We start from the raw sequence: 8,615 nt of genomic DNA, 5'->3' as shown, positions 1-8,615 counted from the left end.
GACGCACCCATCCCAGAGAACCAAGACGTTATGAACGCTTGGCAGTCACGTGCTGATGATTACTCCCTCGTTTAGTGCGGCATGCTTTACAGCTTAGAACCGGGATTCCAAAAGCGTTTTGAGCGACACGGAGCATATGAGATGTTCGAAGAGCTAAAAATGGTTTTCCAAGCTCATGCCCGGGTCGAGAGATATGAAGTCTCCGACAAGTTCTTCAGTTGTAAGATGGAGGAAAATAGTTCTGTCAGTGAGCACATACTCAAAATGTCTGGGTTGCATAACCGCTTGACTCAACTGGGAGTTAATCTCCCGGATGACGCGGTCATTGACAGAATCCTTCAGTCGCTTCCACCGAGCTACAAGAGCTTTGTGATGAACTTAAATATGCAGGGGATGGAAAAGACCATTCCTGAGGTATATTCAATGCTGAAATCAGCGGAGGTGGAAATCAAAAAGGAACATCAAGTGTTGATGGTGAATAAAACCACTAAGTTCAAGAAAGGCAAGGATAAAAAGAACTTCAAGAAGGACGGCAAGGGAGTTGCCGCGCCCGGTAAGCAAGCTGCCGGGAAGAAGTCAAAGAATGGACCCAAGCCTGAGACTGAGTGTTTTTATTGCAAGGGAAGTGGTCACTGGAAGCGGAACTGCCCCAAATACTTAGCGGACAAGAAGGCCGGCAACACTAAAGGTATATGTGATATACATGTAATTGATGTGTACCTTACCGGTACTCGTAGTAGCTCCTGGGTATTTGATATCGGTGCGGTTGCTCACATTTGTAACTCAAAGCAGGAGATGTGGAATAAGCGGAGACTGGCAAAGGACGAGGTGACAATGCGCGTCGGGAATGGTTCCAAGGTCGATGTGATCACCGTCGGCACGCTGCCTCTACATTTACCTACGGGATTAGTTTTAAACCTCAATAATTGTTATTTAGTGCCAGCTTTGAGCATGAACATTGTATCAGGATCTCATTTAATTCGAGATGGCTATTCATTTAAATCCGAGAATAATGGTTGTTCTATTTATATGAGAGAGATGTTTTATGGTCATGCCCCGCTGGTGAATGGTTTATTCTTAATGAATCTCGAGCGTAATGTTACACATATTCATAGTGTGAATACCAAAAGATGTAAGGTTGATAATGATAGTCTCACATACTTCTGGCACTGCCGCCTTGGTCACATAGGTGTCAAACGCATGAAGAAGCTCCATGCAGATGGACTTTTGGAGTCTCTTGATTACGAATCATTTGACACGTACGAACCATGCCTCATGGGTAAAATGACCAAGACTCCATTCTCAGGAACAATGGAGCGAGCAACCAACTTATTGGAAATCATACATACTAATGTGTGCGGTCCAATGAGTGTTGAGGCTCGCGGTGGCTATCGTTATGTTCTCACCCTCACTGATGACTTGAGTAGATATGGGTATGTCTACTTAATGAAATACAAGTCTGAGACCTTTGAAAAGTTCAAGGAATTTCAGAGTGAGGTTGAAAATCAACGTGACAGAAAAATCAAGTTCTTGCGATCAGATCGTGGGGGAGAATACTTGAGTCACGAAGTTGGCACACACTTAAGGAAATGTGGAATAGTTTCACAACTCACGCCGCCTGGAACACCTCAGCGTAATGGTGTGTCCGAACATCGTAATCACACTCTATTGGATATGGTGCGATCTACGATGTCTCTTACCGATTTACCGCTGTCATTTTGGGGCTATGCTTTAGAGACTGCCGCATTCACTTTAAATAGGGCTCCGTCGAAATCCGTTGAGACGACACCGTATGAATTATGGTTTGGGAAGAAACCTAAGCTGTCATTTCTAAAAGTTTGGGGATGCAATGCTTATGTCAAGAAACTTCAACCTGAAAAGCTCGAACCCAAGTCAGAAAAATGCGTCTTCATAGGATACCCTAAAGAAACTATTGGGTATACCTTCTACCTCAGATCCGAAGGCAAGATCTTTGTTGCCAAGAATGGATCCTTTCTAGAGAAAGAGTTTATCTCAAAAGAAATAAGTGGGAGGAAAGTAGAACTTGATGAAGTATTACCTCTTGAACCGGGGAGTGGTGCAGCTCAGGAAATTGTTCCTGAGGTGCCTGCACCGACTAGAGAGGAAGTTAATGATGATGATCATGAAACTTCAGATCAAGTTGCTACCGAACTTCGTAGGTCCACAAGGACACATTCCGCACCAGAGTGGTACGGCAACCCTGTCTTGGAAATCATGTTGTTAGACAACGGTGAACCTTCGAACTATGAAGAAGCGATGGCGGGACCAGATTCCGACAAATGGCTGGAAGCCATGAAATCCGTGATAGGATCCATGTATGAAAACGAAGTATGGACTTTGACTGACTTGCCCGATGATCGGCGAGCCATAGAAAATAAATGGATCTTTAAGAAGAAGACAGACGCGGATGGTAATGTGACCATCTATAAAGCTCGGCTTGTCGCTAAGGGTTATCGAAAAGTTCAAGGGGTTGACTACGATGGGACTTTCTCACCCGTAGCGAAGCTGAAGTCCGTCCGAATCATGTTAGCAATTGCTGCATTCTATGATTATGAGATATGGCAAATGGACGTCAAAACGGCATTCCTTAATGGTTTCCTTAAGGAAGAATTGTATATGATGCAGCCGGAAGGTTTTGTCGATCCTAAGAATGCTGACAAGGTGTGCAAGCTCCAACGCTCGATTTATGGGCCGGTGCAAGCATCTCGGAGTTGGAACATTCGTTTTGATGAGATGATCAAAGCGTTTGGGTTTATGCAGACTTGTGGAGAAGCCTGCATTTACAAGAAAGTGAGTGGGAGCTCTGTAGCATTTCTCATATTGTATGTGGATGACATACTGCTGATGGGGAATGATATAGAATTCTTGGAAAGCATAAAGGCCTACTTGAACAAGTGTTTTTCAATGAAGGATCTTGGAGAAGCTGCTTACATATTAGGCATCAAGATCTATAGGGATAGATCGAGACGCCTCATTGGTCTTTCACAGAGTACGTACCTTGACAAGATATTGACGAAGTTCAATATGGATCAGTCAAAGAAGCGGTTCTTGCCTATATTGCAAGGTACGAGATTGAGCACGGCTCAATGCCCGACCACGGCAGAAGATAGAGAAAAGATGAGTGTCGTCCCCTATGCCTCGGCCATAGGGTCTATCATGTATGCTATGCTGTGTACCAGACCTGATGTAAACCTTGCCGTAAGTTTGGTAGGAAGGTACCAAAGTAATCCCGGCATGGAACACTGGACATCTGTCAAGAATATCCTGAAGAACCTGAAGAGGACTAAGGATATGTTTCTCGTTTATGGAGGTGACGAAGAGCTCGTTGTAAAGGGTTACGTCGATGCTAGCTTCGACACAGATCTGGATGACTCTAAGTCACAAACCGGATACGTGTATATTTTGAATGGTGGGGCAGTAAGTTGGTGCAGTTGCAAGCAAAGCGTTGTGGCGGGATCTACATGTGAAGCAGAGTACATGGCAGCCTCGGAGGTAGCACAAGAAGCAATCTGGGTGAAGGAGTTCATTACCGACCTAGGAGTCATATCCAATGCGTCGGGCCCGATGACTCTCTTTTGTGACAATACTGGAGCTATTGCCCTTGCCAAGGAGCCCAAGTTTCACAGGAAGACCAGGCATATCAAGCGTCGCTTCAACTCCATTCATGAAAGTGTTCAAAATGGAGACATAGATATTTGTAAAGTACATACGGACCTGAATGTGGTAGATCCATTGACTAAACCTCTCCCTAGAGCAAAACATGATCAACACCAGAACTGCATGGGTGTTCGATTCATCACAATGTAACTAGACTATTGACTCTAGTGCAAGTGGGAGATTGTTAGAAATATGCCCTAGAGGCAATAATAAAATGGTTATTATTATATTTCTTTGTTCATGATAATTGTCTATTATTCATGCTATAATTGTGTTATCCGGAAATCGTAATACATGTGTGAATACATAGACCACAACACGTCCCTAGTGAGCCTCTAGTTGACTAGCTCGTTGATCAAAAGATAGTCATGGTTTCCTGACTATGGACATTGGATGTCATTGATAACGGGATCACATCATTAGGAGAATGATGTGATGGACAAGACCCAATCATAAGCAAAGCTCAAAGATCGTGTAGTTCGTTTGCTATAGCTTTTCCGAATGTCAAGTATCATTTCCTTAGACCATGAGATTGTGCAACTCCCACATACCGTAGGAGTGCTTTGGGTGTGCCAAATGTCACAACGTAACTGGGTGACTATAAAGGTACACTACGGGTATCTCTGAAAGTGTCTGTTGGGTTGGCACGAATCGAGACTGGGATTTGTCACTCCGTATGACGGAGAGGTATCTCTGGGCCCACTCGGTAATGCGTCATCATAATGAGCTCAATGTGACCAAGTGGTTGTTCACGGTATCATGCATTATGGTACGAGTAAAGTGACTTGCCGGTAACGAGATTGAACGCGGTATTGGGATACCGACGATCGGGTCTCGGGCAAGTAACGTACCGATTGACAAAGGGAATTGTATACGGGATTGATCGAATCCTCGACATCGTGGTTCATCCGATGAGATCATCGAGGAGCATGTGGGAGCCAACATGGGTATCCAGATAACGCTGTTGGTTATTGACCGGAGAGTCATCTCGGTCATGCCTGCGTGTCTCCCAAACCCTTAGGGTCTACACACTTAAGGTTCGGTGACGCTAGGGTTGTTGAGATATTAGCATACGGTAACCCGAAAGTTTTTCGGAGTCCCGGATGAGATCCTGGACATCACGAGGAGTTTCGGAATGGTCTGGAGGTGAAGATTTATATATAGGAAGTCAAGTTTCGGCCATCGGGAAGGTTTCGGGGGTAATCGGTATTGTACCGGGACCACCGGAAGGGTCCTGAGGGTCCACCGGGCGGGGCCACCTATCCCGGAGGGCCCCATGGGATGAAGTGGGAGGGGAACCAGCCCCTAGTGGGCTGGTGCGCCCCCCCATGGGCCTCCCCTGCGCCTAGGGTTGGAAACCCTAGGGGTAGGGGCTCCCCACTTGGCTTGGGGGCACTCCACCCCCCTTGGCCGCCGCCCACCCCCCTTGGAGATTCAATCTCCTAGGGCCGGCGCCCCCCTAGGTTTCCTATATATAGTGGGGGGAGGGAGGGCAGCCGCACCCTAACCCCTAGCGCCTCCCTCTCCCTCCCGTGATACCTCTCCTTCTCGCAGTGCTCGGCGAAGCCCTGCCGAGATCGCCGTAGTTTCCACCACCACCCCTCGTGCTGCTGGATCTTCATCAACCTCTCCTTCCCCCTTGTTGGATCAAGTTGGAGGAGACATCTTCCCAACCGTATGTGTGTTGAACGCGGAGGTGCCGTCCGTTCGGCGCTAGGTTATCGGTGATTTGGATCACGACGAGTAAGACTCCATCAACCCCGTTCTCTTGAACGCTTCCGCGCGCGATATACAAGGGTATGTAGATGCACTCCCCTCTCCCACGTTGCTAGATGAGTCCATAGATTGATCTTGGTGATGCGTAGAAATTTTTAAAATTCTGCTACGTTCCCCAATAATAACAAAGAGTCTCTTGTGTCCCCAACACACCCAATATAATGGTAAATTGTATGGGTGCACTAGTTCGGCGAAGAGATGGTGATACAAGTGGTATATGGATGGTAGATAAAGGTATTTGTAATCTGAAACTACAAAAAGAGCAAGGTAACTAATGATAAAAGTGAGTGTAAATGGTTTTGCAATGCGTTGAAACAAGGCCTAGGGTTCATACTTTCACTAGTGCAAGTTCCCTCAACAATAATAACATAATTGGATCATATAACTATCCCTCAACATGCAACAAAGAGTCGCTCCAAAGTCACTAATAGCGGAGAACGAACGAAGAGATTATGGTAGGGTACGAAACCACCTCAGAGTTATTCTTTCCAATCAATCCGTTGGGCTATTCCTATAAGTGTCACAAACAACCCTAGAGTTCGTACTAGAATAACACTTTAAGACACAAATCAACCAAAACCCTAATGTCACCTAGATACTCCAATGTCACCTCAAGTATCTGTGGGTATGATTATACGATATGCGTCACACAATCTCAGATTCATCTATTCAACCAACACATAGAACCTCAAAGAGTGCCCCAAAGTTTCTACCAGAGAATCACGACGAAAACGTGTGCCAACCCCTACGCATAGGTTCATGGGCGGAACCCGCAAGTTGATCACCAAAACATACATCAAGTGAATCACATGATATCCCATTGTCACCACATATACGCACAGCAAGACATACATCAAGTGTTCTCAAATCTTTATAGACTCAATCCGATATGATAACTTCAAAGGGGAAACTCAATACATTACAAGAGAGTAGAGGGGGGAATAAACATCATATGATCCAAATATAATAGCAAAGCTCGCGATACATCAAGATCGTATCACCTCAAGAACATGAGAGAGGGAGAGAGATCAAACACATAGCTACTGGTACATACCCTCAGCCCCAGGGAGAACTACTCCCTCCTCGTCATGGAGAGCACCGGGATGATGAAGATGGACACCGGAGAGGGATTGCCCCCTCCGGCAGGGTGCCAGAACGGGTCTAGATTGGCTTTCCGTGGCTACGAAGGCTTCTGGCGGTGGAACTCCCGATCTATTGTGCTCTCGGATGTTTTTAGGGTATATGGAGATATATAGGCGGAACAAGTACGTTAGGGGGGGCACGAGGGTGGAGGGAGCGCCCCCTGCCTTCTGGCCTCCTCGTAGATCCCCTGACGTGCACTCCAAGTCTTCTGGGCTTCTTCTGATCCAAAAATAAGTTCCGTGAAGTTTCAAGTCAATTGGACTCCGTTTAGTTTTCCTTTTCTGTGATATTCTAAAACAAGATAAAACAGAAACTGGCACTGGGCTCTGGGTTAACAGGTTAGTCCCAAAAAATGATATAAAAGTGTATAATAAAGCCCATAGACATCCAAAACAGTAGATAATATAGCATGGAACAATAAAAAATTATAGATACGTTGGAGACGTATCAATCGCCCGCCAGGCGGCGGAGCTGTAGCCACAACCCCATGACCAAGCCTGCGTAATTAGAGACACGGCAAAAGTGGTTAGCTGCCGACAAGACCTGGGAGCGGCGGGGATGGCCTGTCAGCCCCGTATCCAGCCAGTCGGCGGGGCCCACTAGGCGGCGGGCCCCAGCAATCGGCGGAGAAGCCGGCGGCTGAAGAGACTGACAGCCGGGCCCTACGCCCGGCCGGATTACCATTGTACCCCTGGGGGGTAGGCCTATATAAACCCCCCTAGGGCACCCATGCAAAGGGTTCCCAACCTGTTAGAACTAGACCAGATCACCTAGGAAGGAGAGAGCTAGCCCTGCCTTCTCCTACCTCTAGCATACAGCTCAAGGAGCACCTTTGTATTCACTTGTGCCTTACTGATCATGCGGAGACCCCACAGAGTAGGACTAGGGGTGTTATCTCCTAGGAGAGCCCCGAACCTGGGTAAAGTACGCCGGCGTTCGTGTCTACGCCTCATCCCGCTTCCGGGCACCGACGATGTTCTACTCGCTCCCACCATGATAAGCCATCCCTTGGCATATGTCGCACCCAACCCACGACATTTGTCCCCCACCGTGGGGCGAGGTGCACCGTCGTCCGGAGAAATGTTCTGGACGGGAACCCTTTTTCTCCCTGGTGAGTGCAGCCAGCCCGGCACGCCAGAAAGAGTCTGCGCTGAAGCGCTGCATGGCGCGGAAGTCGCCTGCGCGGCAAGTTGCCTCGCTGATCTCATTGGCGAGGTCCACCTCTCCGGCGAGCCCGCGTCCGACGCGGGCACAGACGGCCCTGAGAGCCTCCTCGCGGGCCTCCTCGATCAACTCCACGTCACCAGCAAGCCAGTTGTGGACCTGGAGTCTGTAGGCTCCACCGACCCGATGTTGGTTGACTCCGACACTACGCCGCTTGACGCGTTCCCCGCCAACGTGGTGGTCTACGACGAGCCGCTCCCTCGCTCGGAGAGCGGCAGAAGCACCGTCACAAAAGTGCTTGTCATCGGCACGGCGAGCACTCCAGCGGAGGTGCTCGCGACCCGCTCGACGCGGCACTACAAGACCTAACGGCGCCCATCCCAGAAGACGCCGACGCCGAGATGCTGGAAGCACGCCGCATCCAGCTCGTCGAGGGCGCCAAGAGGCTTGCCAGCATGAGACGCCTGTCGGAAGCCTATCAGCGCGAGATGGACCGCGCTGTGGGCGGCACGCCGCCTCCAGCAGGGCCCAGCCGCCTTAGCACGGTCCAGCAGCGCACCATCGCCAACCTGTTCGGGGCAGATCGCCTCGTCTACGCCACGCCTGCGGAAAACACCGAGCTACCCAAGTGGCAGCAGAAGAGCTGGGAAAATTCGAGGGCGAAGAACATCGCCAGATGGCGGAGCGCGTCCAACGGCTCCTTGACGCGGCTGTCGAGCAGCACGAGGCCGGCTGCCGCACTGAGGCGCCGCAACGACACAACGATGATCTGCCTCCCCGCCGAGACCAAGGCGCGACCTCTCGGACGCCGACTGGCGATGTCCGCGGGAGAAGAGACAAGGAGCCGACTACTA

Source organism: Triticum urartu, chromosome 7A, assembly GCF_056163025.1.
Source record: "Triticum urartu cultivar PI428250 chromosome 7A, HENAU_Tu73, whole genome shotgun sequence".
In the NCBI taxonomy this organism is placed as follows: Eukaryota; Viridiplantae; Streptophyta; class Magnoliopsida; order Poales; family Poaceae; genus Triticum; species Triticum urartu.
Note: the sequence above shows the minus strand (reverse complement) of the source record.